Source organism: Populus alba, chromosome 6 (genome assembly GCF_005239225.2).
Source record: "Populus alba chromosome 6, ASM523922v2, whole genome shotgun sequence".
NCBI classification, from domain to species: Eukaryota; Viridiplantae; Streptophyta; class Magnoliopsida; order Malpighiales; family Salicaceae; genus Populus; species Populus alba.
The window spans coordinates 24,520,570-24,535,250 of record NC_133289.1 but is presented as its reverse complement, the minus strand read 5'-3'; the positions used below and the strand labels follow the sequence as shown (position 1 = coordinate 24,535,250).

General features: G+C 37.6%; 1 pseudogene; it reads right to left on the bottom strand.

Annotated features, from left to right (window-relative positions):
- Nucleotides 1-5,762: 5,762 nt before the first annotated feature.
- On the bottom strand, nt 5,763-9,120 carry LOC118037615 (putative disease resistance protein RGA4; annotated as a pseudogene).
- Nucleotides 9,121-14,681: the final 5,561 nt, after the last annotated feature.

The following is a 14,681-nucleotide window of genomic DNA, read 5'->3' as shown; positions in this document are numbered from 1 at the left end:
ATAAGTGGACGTCCCTGTACCGGTGCTCGAAGGACAGGTGGGTTCAACAAGTATTCTTTTATCTTGTTGAAGGCATTAGTACAAGCTTTATCCCAATAGAATGATGTATCCTTCTTCATTAAGTGGGTGAATGGTTGACATCGGCCCGCTAAGTTAGAAATAAATCTCCGTATATAGGCCAACTTTCCTTGGAGACTCTTCAACTCATGGATGTTTCTTGGCTCCGGCATTTTTAGAATGGCCTCGATCTTAGACTGATCAATCTCAATTCCTCGATGTCGAACTATAAACCCTAGGAATTTTCCTGAGGACACACCAAATGCACATTTCAATGGGTTCATTTTTAGTTGGAATCGACGTAACCGTTCAAACACCAAACGAAGATCCTGCAAATGATTTTCCTTTTCTTTTGATTTCACTACGAGGTCATCAACATAGCATTCAACATGTTGGTGAAGCATATCGTCAAAAATCTTTTGCATCGCCCTTTGATAAGTGGCACCTGCATTCTTTAAACCAAAAGGCATAACTTTATAACAATATATCCCTTTTGGAGTTCGGAAAGCCGTCTTCTCCTCATCTGCGGGTGCCATTCGAATTTGATTATAGCCAGATGAACCGTCCATGAAGGTTAATCTCCCATGACCCGTGGTAGCATCTACCATGATCTCAGTAATTGGAAGTGGAAAGTCATCTTTGGGACAAGCATTGTTAAGATCTCGAAAATCCACACAAACACGCATTTGGCCATTCTTCTTTTTTACTGGCACGATATTTGAAATCCACGTAGGATACTTGACCTCACGAATGAAACCTGCTTGGATAAGTTTATTGACTTCAGCCTCAATCTGTGATATGAGTTCAGGACGAAAGCGACGCTGAGTTTGTTTTACAGGTCTAGCCCCATGTTTCACTGCTAGTTGGTGTACAGCAACCCTTGGGTCTAAACCTGGCATTTCATCATAGGACCAAGCAAAGATATCTCGATATTCCATCAGAAGTTCCATGTAATTCGCTTCCTCTTCAGGTGATAAGTTTGCATTGATGAAGGTTGGTCGTGGGTTTTCAACAGTTCCTAAGTTAACCTCTTTAAGTTCGTCCATTGTAGGCTTATTTTCTGATTCAAGGGAAGATGGAGCTTCCTCAACATCTTCTTCGATGACAAACTTATCATTATCATCTTCTTCAATAGTGATGTGATTTGAAGTGAGACTCATTATTTCATCTTCTTCTTCTTCATTAGAGGGGTTTGTTATCACTATTGTGCGTGTTTTTCCTTTCAATGTCTCTTCAGCACTCACTACCCATTCACATTGTCTCTTCATGCGTGAAGGTATTTTGCTACGAAGAACCTTTGAATCATCCATCAAACTTGTCTCTTTTGACATGGATTGTCCAAGCCTTGCAAAGACTGGTGTGCGTTTTAGCACCCTTCCATTATTTTGGGTTCCAATCCTAGTAAAAACAGGAGCACGACTTGTAGTTCCACCAAGACGATCCCAGACTGAAGCTCTAAGAGGTGTCGACTGACTTTGTTGTTTGTCCTTCACTTCTTCCGCACTTATGTACCGTGAGGCTTCTTTATTAATATGAAAATACAGTGGTGTGGAAGACTCATATCCAAGACCAACCCTCAAAGCTTTTTTAGAAATTTTCTTCTCTCTCCATGCCTTTCTAGTCCTTGCAGAAACTTGTTGACCTTCAAGTTGAGTCGTATCACCATCCTTTGATATCTCATTGATGTCCTCACGACTATAGCCAGCCCTGGCTAAAAGCTTGTAAGCGTTGGGATCAAAGCCATTTGACCGTCTATCAGGGAGTCCTTTAAGATTTATCACCACCGACTCAGTTTGATGAACAAACCCTTTTAGTAAAGGTTTTGAAACCTTGTTCAAGGCGAGATTAGTAGCTGGCAAGGTCAAGTTTTCAAGCTCTTTATTGATCTTTTCTTCATCCTTTGCAAAAGGAGACTGGCCCTCTTTTCTTGCTGATACTGGAATATATCGGAGTGCCGCGGCTTTACGTGGTGGTTTATTATCAACAAAGTTTTCTACCACCTTTTCTTTTCCTTTATTCTTTGTTGGCTGAGACACCCCTTCATTTGCAGATGACTTATGCCCTTTTAAGCTTTTAGAGTCAATTATTCCTTCTCCTAAGTGGTCAGGTGGTGATCGTAGTTCTTCCATCATATTTGACTTGAAATAGAATTTTGCATCTGCAAAGTGAGCTTCAGCTATGGTGAAGGGATCGGTGTCTGCCATTATCTTTCTTACTTGTCCATCTCGACAATACTTAAAACATTGGTGGAGTGTTGAGGAGATGATACCATTTTCATGTATCCATGGTCGCCCAAGCAACATATTGTAGGTAGTTTTGGCATCTATGACATGGAAAAGTGCATTGGATTCCATATCTTCCATGTGCATCGCAAGTCTTATCTTTCCTATAGCATTTTGCCCTCCTTGATTAAAACCTTGAATCATCAGATGACTTGGGAAGAGTTCATCCATAGAAATCCCTAGCTCTCTCATGGTCTTAAGAGGTAGTATATTGACCGCCGAGCCATCATCCACTAAGATGCGATTCACTATCTTTTCATCAACATATCCTTTAATGAAAAGAGGTCGGTTATGGAGTTTTGATCCAAGCAACAAGTCTTCATCGTTGAAGGATATCTCTGTTGTGCATACACCGTGAGATAAGTTTGAAGAGTCATCATGACTTTTCTTTAAGACATAATCAATAGGAGTTTTCTCTTCATCAACCTGATAGCAAGCAACAGGTATGTTTTCAATTCTTTTCATTTCTGTTGGCATGTACTCATTCAGTGTAACAGGCTTTCCTATACTTTGAGCTGAAAAACCCTCCTTTCTAACTGGTATGGATTTTTGTTGAGTCTTTCGGCGTATCGGCTCACCAATTAGCTTCCTCACCATTGAGATCCTCATTCTTGTTGGCTTTGTCATTTGCATGTGCTTCCTTCTTCCTCTTCTATGCGTGACTAAAGTCCATCCTTCATCATCATAATTTTCAGACCATTCAGGCTTCAAGTCGTCAACTTGAGGTGTAAGGGTTATACATGGAGTTTGACTTGAGGATGCAGTGAAGCTCATCGGGAAAATAGCATCAAGTCTTATAGGTTCATAGGAGCCAAAACTTATTGTAGAGAGTGATTGACATGGTCCTACATTGACCGTGGTTGTGATATTAGAGGCTGCTATTTCATCATCAAAAACGATATCTCCATTCTCGTGTAACCTCATGATCTTGTCTTTCAACACAAAACACTTCTCTACGGGATGACTGATTAAGCGATGATATTTGCAATAATTCGGATTATCTACTTGGTTTGCTTCTTCAGGGCGTTTCACCTCCGGCAACTCAATGATATTTGCCTCAAGCAGATCATCCAGCATCCTAGATATGTCTGAGTCAGGGAATGGATACACTTTTTCTTGTCGCTCTTTCAATGATGGTTTCTTTCTTTCACCCTTTTGAAAAGTAGTCGGCGTTGCATGATCATCCCTCTTAACTCCAGTTGGTACCCTTACAGCAGTCGAGTTAAACTACTAAAGATTGCTTTCCCTCGACCTTCAGAGTGCTCTTTCCGAATCTACGACCTTCAGGCTTATTTCTTTTAGGCTCTTGCATAGGTAACAATGAACTTTCAGCCGCCGCAATGCTAAGTTCCATATCATGTGCACGAGTAGCCAATTCTTCAAAAGACTTTGGTTTGATGCCTTGTAGGATATATCGTAGTCCCCAATGCATCCCTTGAATACACATGTCTAACGCAGAAGTTTCGGTGAGTCGATCTCTACAGTTGAGGCTAAGGTTTCTCCATCGATGAATGTAGTCGATGACAGGCTCTTCCTTCCACTGACGTGCATTAGTGAGTTCAATCATGCTAACCACACGACGAGTGCTGTAAAAGCGGTTAAGAAACTCACGCTCCAACTGCTCCCAAGTATCAATCGAGCAAGATTCCAAGTCAGTGTACCAGTCAAAGGCATTACCTTTCAAGGAACGAACAAACTGTTTTACCATGAGATCACCATTAGTCCCGGCATTGTTGCAAGTCTCCACAAAGTGAGCTATATGTTGTCGAGGATTTCCCTTGCCATCGAACTGTTGAAACTTTGGTGGTTGGTAACTTAGAGGCATCTTTAACAGGTCGATTCTTTGGGTGTACGGCTTCGCATATGAATATGAGGGTTGAATTGAGCTTTCCACCTGGTCTGTGATGGCTTCCTTGATGAGTTCTTTCAGTTGATTTTTGGTGAAGATGCCATCAGTAATACCACGTATATTCTTCACAGCTCCGATTGCAGACTCCTCAATGACATCTAGTTGATCTACTTGAAAAGCCTTGGTAGTTGAGGTTTGGCCTCTTTCGTTCAAGCTCTCAAGTTTGTTCATCAACTTTGCTATCTCGTGGTCTTTTGCCTTGAGTGAAGTCGAAAGCCCCTCGACGAGTTTTGTCAAGTTAGCCACTTGATCTTCTAAAGATGTTGTCTCGGTCATCATCACTGACATGGTGCTAGAACCCGAAGCCTTACTTGGTGATCGACACGGAGAAGTTTCCATAGGTGAATTGTCAAAGTCGCCTTGAGTGCTGAAGACAATTTCGCGCGCCTCACTTGACTTTTGTAGTGGAGTTGCTTGTGGCTTCATCTTTGAGGCGACATCTTGTGCCCCTCTTGCATTCGAAGTTGATATCAACTTGAGAATCGGCCTAGTTCGTGCATACAACTCGACGATGGATTTTGTTTTCAATGGCGGGGTTGAAGGATCTTCAATAGTGTGTTGGGGACCTGAATCAATGGCCTTGTTGCTCTTCGAAGCGACAATGGTGATCATGTTCCTCGTAGTTGCCATTGAGAGTTTTGTTGAAAATTCTTTCTTGAAGGGAAGAGATGAAAGGTAGAGATGTCCCCAGTGGAGTCGCCAGAAATTTGTAGACACAAATTTTGTGCACCTGAAATTAAATCAAGCACACGTGTACAAATATATAATTTTATTAAATATATGAATGGGTACAATCTCTATGTAATATATTCTATCAAAAGAATATGGCAATCCTCTGATTCTTCCCTTGGATTTGATGTATGGTGACTTGATTTATTTGAGTAATCAAGCCAAGATTTGTGCTTTGCAAGAACACGAATTTGGGCGTGTATTGCGAAGCGAGATGTTGTGATTTGATGCTTTGAAGAGTACCTTGATTTGTCTTCAAAGTGTTGTTGAAGAACTCTTATGGGGCGTTTTGGCTTGATCCAACAGAGCTTCGTTCTTGTTAAACTTCAAGCGTAGATGAAGGAGGCTTGAGAACTCTTTGAGAGAGAGCTTCCTTGCTTGAAGAGAGAGAGAGAGAGTCTTGAAGAAAATTTGTATCTCCTGGAATCCCCTCCCTTTAGGTTGAGGCCCTCTATTTATAGAGATCTGTAGGGGCTCTCAGGTCCTTTTCCAATGCCACGTGGCATAATTTTATTGGTTGGTCTTTATTGATGGAATCTTGACTTTATGACAAGATATCTTTGAATATCTCATCTCAAGTGTCAACTTTTCATTGGTCAAGAAATATTTGAAGGCTCATTTGTTTTCCATGTCATTTATTTCAATTTTATTTTATCCTTTATTTTAAAGAATAAAATAACACATGGTGAAATTTGATTGGTGGAAAATTTGTGTTTCTACAGTATGGAATAATAAAAATAAAAGAAAATAAATAAAGGAAGGAAAGGAGAGGTTAAATACCTTTCATACACGCAAGTGTTTGTATGTTCGATTAAAATACTCCTTACCATCTCAATCCTTCACCCTTTACATATCGACCCTCCTTTTGAATGTAGTAGCCATCAATTACAATATCTGGAATGTGTTTAATGTTAAGAGGCCACTCCTCCTCGCTCTCGTTTCCCCATCCACTTGTTCTTCCACTACAGTCGTTGATTCTTAAGAGTTGCAAAGAGGGGAGGTAGGGTATCATCCCTTGAGATTCAGATTCAGATAGCGACTTCAATTCTCTGCATATAGAGACATCTAATTTCTGAAGAGAAGGCATCCCCTGATCAGGCAGTGGCAGAGACTTCAATCTTTCGCATCCACATATCGATAGCTGTTGAAGAGAAGAGAGATTTTGCAGCCCTACTTCCGGAAGAGATTCCATGTCATCAATTGACCACATATATAGCCTCTTCAATTTGGAGAGAGGACGGGTAAATGAAGAAGAAGAAGAGACTGGCATTGAACTAGTGGAGCGCAAACGAAGATCTTCATCGAGAGTTGGAAACAACGGCATTGAAGTCAGATTTGGACAATAAAAAATGCTCAAGAAAGAAAGACGTGGAAAAGAGAGCATTATCAACCCTTCTTCTATTGTTGACTCATCACTATCATCATTCATCTCATCTCCACTCCATCTCTTCCACCATCCCTTCAGTCTACGACACCAAACGATACGAAGTCTCTTTAAGGATGGGAAAAACGTCGACGCTCCTTTTCCTCCAACCACCTCACTATCTATGTACTCCAAATCACCCAATCCCCAAATACTTAATTCTTCAAGAGAAGGGATTCCATGTAAGGGAGGGATATGATTAAGTCTTCTACATCCTTCTATACAAATACTTGCAAGATTTGAGAGATCTGAAACCCAACTAGGAAACCTCATACCTCCATAGCCTTCAACTGTCAACTCATGAAGACTCCAGTTTGGCTGGAGGCTTTGCAACATTTTATCATACAAATCAATATCTGAATCACTATGCAGCTTTCGGTCCCACCATACGGTCAACGACTGAAGATATTGTTTATCGATCAATTTCGCTCCTTCAAATTCTGATATACAAGAATTCCTCTCATATCCCTTTACTCTTATTTCTAGCCTCCCTCTCAATTCATTTAACCTCCTCAACTCATCCAGTCCACCTATCATCTCAAATTTAGTACTTTTTTTTTTGCAACCACAAAACATGACAACGTCTGTAGACTAATTAATTTCCCAATCCCACGAGGCATATACTCTAAATTTTTACATAAATCTACATCAACAGAGCAACCAACATCAAGATGCCTCAGACTGATCAGCTTGCTAATATCCCTAGGTAGTTCCTTAAGTTTCCTACAATCATTGAGCTTGAGCACTTGCAAATTTACCAGACTGGTGACAGAATTAGAAATCGTCTCCATTTCATTATTCGAAAGATCAAGATATTTCAGATGCTTGAGTTTTTGAATGAGAGGTGACACTTCCTTCATTCTTAAATGACTCAAAACAAGCACACGTAAACGCCTAAAGTCTTGACAAATAGACTCCCATGCCCCCTCATCACGTTTGCCGCCTTGAAATAATACAAGTGTTCTTAGACTTTTTGCACAAGGCAAAGGAATTGGAATTTGTTGTGACCAATCCAATATCGTGTCAAATGACACGTGCCGAGTCAATTCATTAATCCTATTTCCTTGTCGATCTACTATGGTGCTCTCTAAACCAGCGACATGGGTTGCAAGATCATGCATAAAATCATGCATTTTGCAACTTTCTATGTTACCAAATCTATCCTTTTCAACTTCGTGAAAGAAGGACCTCCACAGTAAACTCTCAAAGCACTTGAGACCAACAATCTCAATACACCTACGACCTGAATTTGAAGAGCTAACAAACCCTTGTGCAATCCAAAGTCGAATCAAATATTTTACATCTATCTTATGACCTTTAGGAAATAAGCTACAGTGAGCAAAACAATGCTTCATAAATGATGGAAGAGCATCATAGCTTAACTTAAGGGTCTGTATGATGTTATCATCTCTAATGCTATCCGGAAGTTCATCTAGTGTAAAGGACAACCACTGGGCTCTATCTTTCAAAGACATTAACCTCGCAATTGCCTTTACAACCAAAGGAACTCCACCACACCTCCCTACAATCTCTTTTCTAATTCTCTCGTCTAAATGACCCGACTCCTGGCCTTGAGGAAATGCCTTTCTTCTAAACAGTTCCCATGACTCATCTACAGACAGACCTTTTAAAACATGTGGTTCTATTGTGCTTGTGAATTTGGCAATTACATGAGAACGTGTAGTTACCACTATCTTACTTCCTACGGCATCACGTGGTAACAACTCCTTCAACCTATCCCATTTTTCACCATCATCCTTATCATCCCACACATCATCTAATACAAGAAGATACTTTTTTTTTTCTATTTTCCTTCCAAGCTTTTCTTTCAGACTCTCTAACTGATCATCAAAATCTCCAGTACCTACAGCCCCTTTGATAATCTTTCTAACATCTAAGCAGCCTGAGACACTTACCCAGAGTCTCACACCAAAGTGCGCCTTAACTTGCTCATCATTGAAAACATGTTGAGCTAGTGTGGTCTTCCCCAACCCTCCCATTCCAACTACGGAGATGACAGAAACATTATGCTCATAGTTGGAATTCATTAGAAAAATTTTAACTGCCGCTTTGTCACTCTCTCTCCCAACTGTTATTTCAGGTTCAGATGAGGTAGTTTGCTCCCTTTCAGTGGTCAAAGAAGCTCTCTCCTCACCACGAACAAAGTTGAATTTTTTACTGTCAATTTCAATGCCATCTAGTCTCTCTCTAAGTGCTTTAACTCTATGACCCATCCGTGAACCATAAACAAATTGGTTTGATCTTGAGAAAAAAAGGCGTACCTCCCTCGATACTCTTTTCCCAGGCATCAACTGTTTCCGCAGAACTTGTGTTGAGAAATCGTCCAGCAAATCCTCTGCATCATATACAGCTTCCCGCAGCTTCTTGAGCCAGTCTTCGATTTGATGGTTTTGTTTCTGTTTTTGTGCCTGCTCCTCAGCATCTTGAATCACAGCCTTGATCCTGGTAACTGTGCCATTGAGCTTCCACAATTGATCGTTGATCCCCCACCATAGTGCAACCTCCTGAGCAGCTAGGGAACCTAATTTCTTTATTATTTCCTCCGCGATATTGAAGAGCACACCTTCAGCCATTTTTTCTTTGCAGGTTCAAAAAGAAGTGGATGGAGGAGGGAAACACAAAAAAAGAAAGGGAAAAAATTAGAAGAAAAGGTGTGACTGGGTGGTGGTTGAGTTGAGGTGCATGTTTCTTTGTTTCAGCGGTGATGATCGGTTTGAATGCTAGAAGAATGTTTACGTTGCTGTGAAGAGCGTGCGGAAAACCTCAGGCTTCCGGGCTTCATTTTTAGAGATAATAAGATTCGAAAATCTCCAAAACACTCAAAGCTATTAGAGATTCTGCAAGTACTCTCATGATCTCGAAATCCTTTAACCAATCTGCACTCAACGAGCAGGTATTTCTTTTCTTTGCTTCAATCTCTATATATTCCTTGCTTCATTTTAAACATCACACCAATAGACTTGTATGACTTAGCCTTGCTAAAAAGGGAAAGACAAATTATTTTTTGACATGAGATTTCAATTATGTTTTACCTTCCAAAATGAGATTTACGATGCGAATATTGTCTTTAGTAATGGGTTTACATGCCTTACGTAATGAAAAAACGATTACTTCCCAAGGAGATGCTGATGCTTTCATTTACGTAGAGATAAGATAAAAGCTATAATTAAGAAGGCCTGCATGCACTGATCTCTCCATCTCCAGATCCCTCAACTGGTAGTACTGCCTCTACTGCTTTGCTTTAATGAATCACTCGGGCCAGAAACCTTGTTCCTCACACTTTATTCAAAAAATGACATCATTCCAGGGTTATAGCTATTTATAAAGTACTGATGAAGGAAAGATGATGGCCAAATTAACTTGTTAAATGGAGATTTTCAGTTATGTATGGAAGATGCCTTCCCTTTTTCAAGGGGTTATGCGTACTTGCGATCCTACAGTATCGGTCACTGAAACCAATCAGAAGAAGCAAGTGCCTTTAATGGAGGGTTATGCCCCTAGCTAGTAGTAGTGAATGTAAAGACTTCTTCTTGGTGCTTTATTCATAGGTAAAGGAAATTCCAAACTATCCCAAAACACTTAAAGTATCAAAAACTCCAAATCAATCTCTTCATTGGCTACGAGTTCCTTTCTTTGCTTTAAAAAATCAATCATTACAAGAACCTTCATTTGTTCTTTTGGAGTTCAGGGCTACTCGTCATTTCGTGGACTGCTCAGAAATCATAAAGCTGTAGCTAGAAACAAGTTCAATAGCTACATCTTAATGGCATATGAGCTTTAAAAGGTTGGTTAATGAAGTTTAATCATTCTCTAGGTTCGAATATTGGAATCAAGATGTTTCATGTAGGGAAGCCACAATCTTTGAAAACGTACATTGCTATTATATCCAGCCATAATTAACTTTCAATTATGTTTAGGATAAAATTTAGATGTTTAGTACGCTAATGCCTTTAGTTAAAGGATAGGGCCACCAAAGCTATAAATCATGGCTCTTCTCTTTTTCATGGGGGCTTCGGCATGCATAGGGTGCTTCATTATCTGTTCACTGAAACAAATCAAAAGAAGCAAAATGCCTAGTGGTAGTGAATATGATCAAGAGATTTCGATGCGCTTTACTCAGGTAAAATAAATTCCAAACTGTCCCAAACACTCCAGGTATCAAAAACTCCAAATCAATCCTTTGATTCGACTGCACTCAACTAGAACTTTCTTTGCTTTAAAAAATCAATCAGACCATAATCTTTCTTCTTTTAGAGTTCTAAGCAGCACGTCATTTAGGAATCTAAACAAAACATCAAAATGTTGTGAAATTCTATACATGATTTAGCGATAACACACATGTCCAGATCCCTGCACTTATGATGTTAACATAGAAACAAATAAATATCTACAGGCTGTTCTGTTAATATTCACAAATTCAAGGGCCCTCCATTTTTTCGATTGATTGCACTTTGCAGGGACAACGGGTCAATGACTCTGTTCAGGCTAGGTTTGGCAAGCCCAAGCATGCTAGGCCTGCCTTGCCTGGTCAATTTTTTTTTCTTTTCTTCTTTGTTTGGTTATGTTGGGTAAAATTATTTTAGTCTTTGAAAACTGAAATTTCAAAAAAATTATTAGTTTATTCTTAAATACTCTTAATAAATTTACAGTTAATTATTATTTATTTTACTCATATGATCTTATTTAAAAACTTAATTAAGGAATTCTTTTTGTGTGGAATATGTTATTACAATAAATTGTACTTTTTTATTTGATAATAAAACATTAAAGAGAAATAAATAGTTTTTTTTTTAACAAAGTAAATTCTGTGAGATAGGTAAGGAAAAATTAATAAAACACTAAATTTGGATTAAGTATATGAAATTAAATGAAAAAATATTTTTTTTCCTATACTGGAATGTATTTTTTGGGGGTAAAGTTGGAAGTAAGGAACTAAGGAATGAGAGAGATTTTGTGATTTAAGAAACCTTATACATGTATATTCAAATTTCTAACATGATTTGGCCATTATTTTTTTGTTGAAAATTTAAAAAGTTTGTTTTTTTTTTTTTTGTTCAAGGCAGTGGCTCGCTATGTTTTTTTTTTTTTTTTTTTTTAAGCTCTCTCAAAACTTTTGATTTCTTCTCTAATGGAAATTTTGTTTGAAGCTCTCTCGTTCTCTACCTCTTCTTTTTTTCTTTGTATGTGCTGCGATCTGCATATATAATACATAAGTTTCATAGCATATACGAGAAATAAAATTTAAATTTTTTTTTTTTTTTTTAATTTTAATTTTAATTAAATTTAAAAATAAATAACTACAATTATCATATCTTTTTTTTTTTACTAAAGATCGGGTAAAGAGGAAGGCAAAACACACATTATAGTCCCTATTTTTTTTTACAAGTTAAAAAAATCACTATCTTAATTAAAAATTAGTCCTCAACCATTTAATTTCAAATTTAACCTCCTCTTAAAAATTATAATAAAATTAAATGGGATCAAAAATTAGGTTATAACAAAAGTATTTGACAATTAATATATTTTTTTTAAAAAACCAGTCAATAAAATAAGTTTTTGAGACTATATTATGAGTTACAAAGGAAATTAATTAACTTGAATATATTGAAATTTTAAATGGATTTAATTAAAAAAAATAAAATTAAAATTTTGTTAAACAGACCCATGCAACCCATGCATGATTCAGTACTTGCTAGTGTGCTCTGATTCAATTTCTAGTCGTTAACTTGTTTGGTAATTGCAAAAGCCATAGAGATATTATTTGCTGTGCTGTGACTAACATCAAAGTTTTTCAAATAACACATAAATTGGGATTTTAATTGAAATTTTATTGGCCATATAAAAGGAAAAATATTAATCCTCAGCAACACGACTTATAAAGGGCTTGATCTCCTAGAGAAAATGGAGAACACGGTAATCATTCTATGTCAAATTTAGAAAAAAAAAAAACCACACATGTCAGATCCTAGCTTGATATATATTGTCTACGATACTGGAAATAACTATACAGGAAGGTTTCTTCGTAATGGATTTCATCCATTGCAGAGTTTAACAGAACTCCAAGTACTAAACTAAATGGTTCCTGTAGGAGGGGATGGAGGGGGGCGAGGCCAAACGCATAAAGCTACAGGAACAGCAAGAAACAACTGCGTTCCAGTCTGATACCAGGTTTGGTGTGGATTTCCTATTGTCCATTTTCACCCATCCTGTGCAAAAAGAGAAATGTAGTAGACGCCTAGCTGCTTCACTGTGATCAGCACTAACACCATGAATCACGAATTCAGATCTTGTAAGCCGAAAAGGACGAATCAGAACAACCAGATATTGCAATGTAGATTTCACATTCTTCAGTAATAATATTTAATCTTCCCACCATTTTCACTGCAATGAAACAGCTAATAGAAAATATGAAAATCTCAACACTTAAAAAGGCTATTCTTGCCATTTTCTCGGCGACACAGCATAAAGAAAAATATGAAAATCTATATCTTATCTAACAACTTAAATTGTTAAGTTAAGATGATTATTTAATATGGTATTACAGTCTTGATGATCAAACGATCACGAGTTTAAATCTCATTATCCTTATTTATATAATAAAAATTAAGCATAAAGTAATATGAGCATGTGCAAATTTCAAGATCAAAGGGTTTTTACTTGAGAGGATGTGTTAGAGAATAATATAAATCATATCTTGAGAGCTCACCTAGCAGCTTAAGCTACTAGGTTGAGATATTTCTGTGACACTATATATTGATTTCCTACCGTTTCTTTGCGACCAAACACACAGCTGAACGGCTGAAAAAGTAGCCGATTTTTTTAGAGGTGAGGAAATGAAATGGAAAGATGAGAACCGACAAGGTTCACATTTTCAGGAGAGGAAAATAAAAAAAAAAGGGGAGATGACTGGTAAGGAAGAATACAATGAGAACAACGCTGGAAGAAGCATAGGCAGCAGCAGAAACCACAAAGTCACGGAAGCAGAAACGGCAGCAAGCACGGCAGAGTTTTCAGCTCCTATAAATCTGCAACAAGAGCGATGTTTCCATATCTTTAATTGGACTGGAAGAAATAAGAACAATTCTAAAAGGAATATAAGAAGAGAAGTCCAGAAATAATATGCATTATATGTGGCAGAATCACTCCTAAAGCCAGCTACTCAGCCAGCTAGGCTTAGGTTCCTGAGTTCTGATTTGTGTCAACTAGCTTAGATTAGATTAGGATTAGTTATTCTCCAGAAAGCAGGTCCTTATTAGGCTAGGAATTAAATCTATATAAATAAACAAGGGGCATTGAGAATACATTCGAGCAATAAGAAATTATCAAACACCTTTCAACTCTGTTTAAAACACTAGAAGACTAGAGATATGGATTCTGAAAGAGAAGCTCTTTTTATTTGAGCATTGCAAAGGGTTAATTTGTAAGATAGGCTCAAAAAGTTTTGTTCAAAAAGCTCTGTAACGTGTTTGATATTTTATTTCTTACTCGTTGAATGTTTATACACCTAAGCCTAATAAGAGGGCCAATGTGTGTGAATAGTGGATTGGGCTACACTGTTTTACCTACTTCGTAAACTTTGTGAGAGCACAATAGTAATCAAGACAAATACAAATACTTATTTCCTATAGCCACTTCACTTTCTTCCACTCTCCTATCTTCTATGCTTTTCTTCTTCTTTTTCTATGGCATAATTTGTGCTCTTTGAAAATACTTGGGGCACTTGGGAAATCTTAATGCATATAAAACTCACATGCTTGGACTTTGGATGTGATGTTTTGTATTAAAGGGATAGGAAAAGTCTAGAAAGCCCTTGAAGGCTTCAAAGTTGGAATAAATAAATAAGGGGTATTATGGTAATTGAACAAAAATTGATAAATATAAATAGGAAGTAAAAAAAAAAAAAGGGAAAGTGATCTGAAATTAGAGAGCAGAACCGTGAGAGAGAAGAGAGAAAGAAGAAGAAGAGAAAAGAAGGGAAAATAAGGGGAAAATGAAGAGATTTGGAGGAAATAAGTGAAAAATGTAAGATTTAGGTTGTTTAATGTGTATAATATGTTAATTAAACTTTAATTTCAGTTTTGATGAATGTTAGGGTTTTGAGAATTTGTGTTTTGGGTTTAAATTGATGAATTAATTTGAAGGTTATAAGGTTAATTCTTGTGGTTAATTGATGATTTAGTTGATTATGGAAGATTATGATGATTTTGAGTTATAGAATTGTGTAAATGGTGAAATTTGAGTTAGAAATCAGGGGAGAACA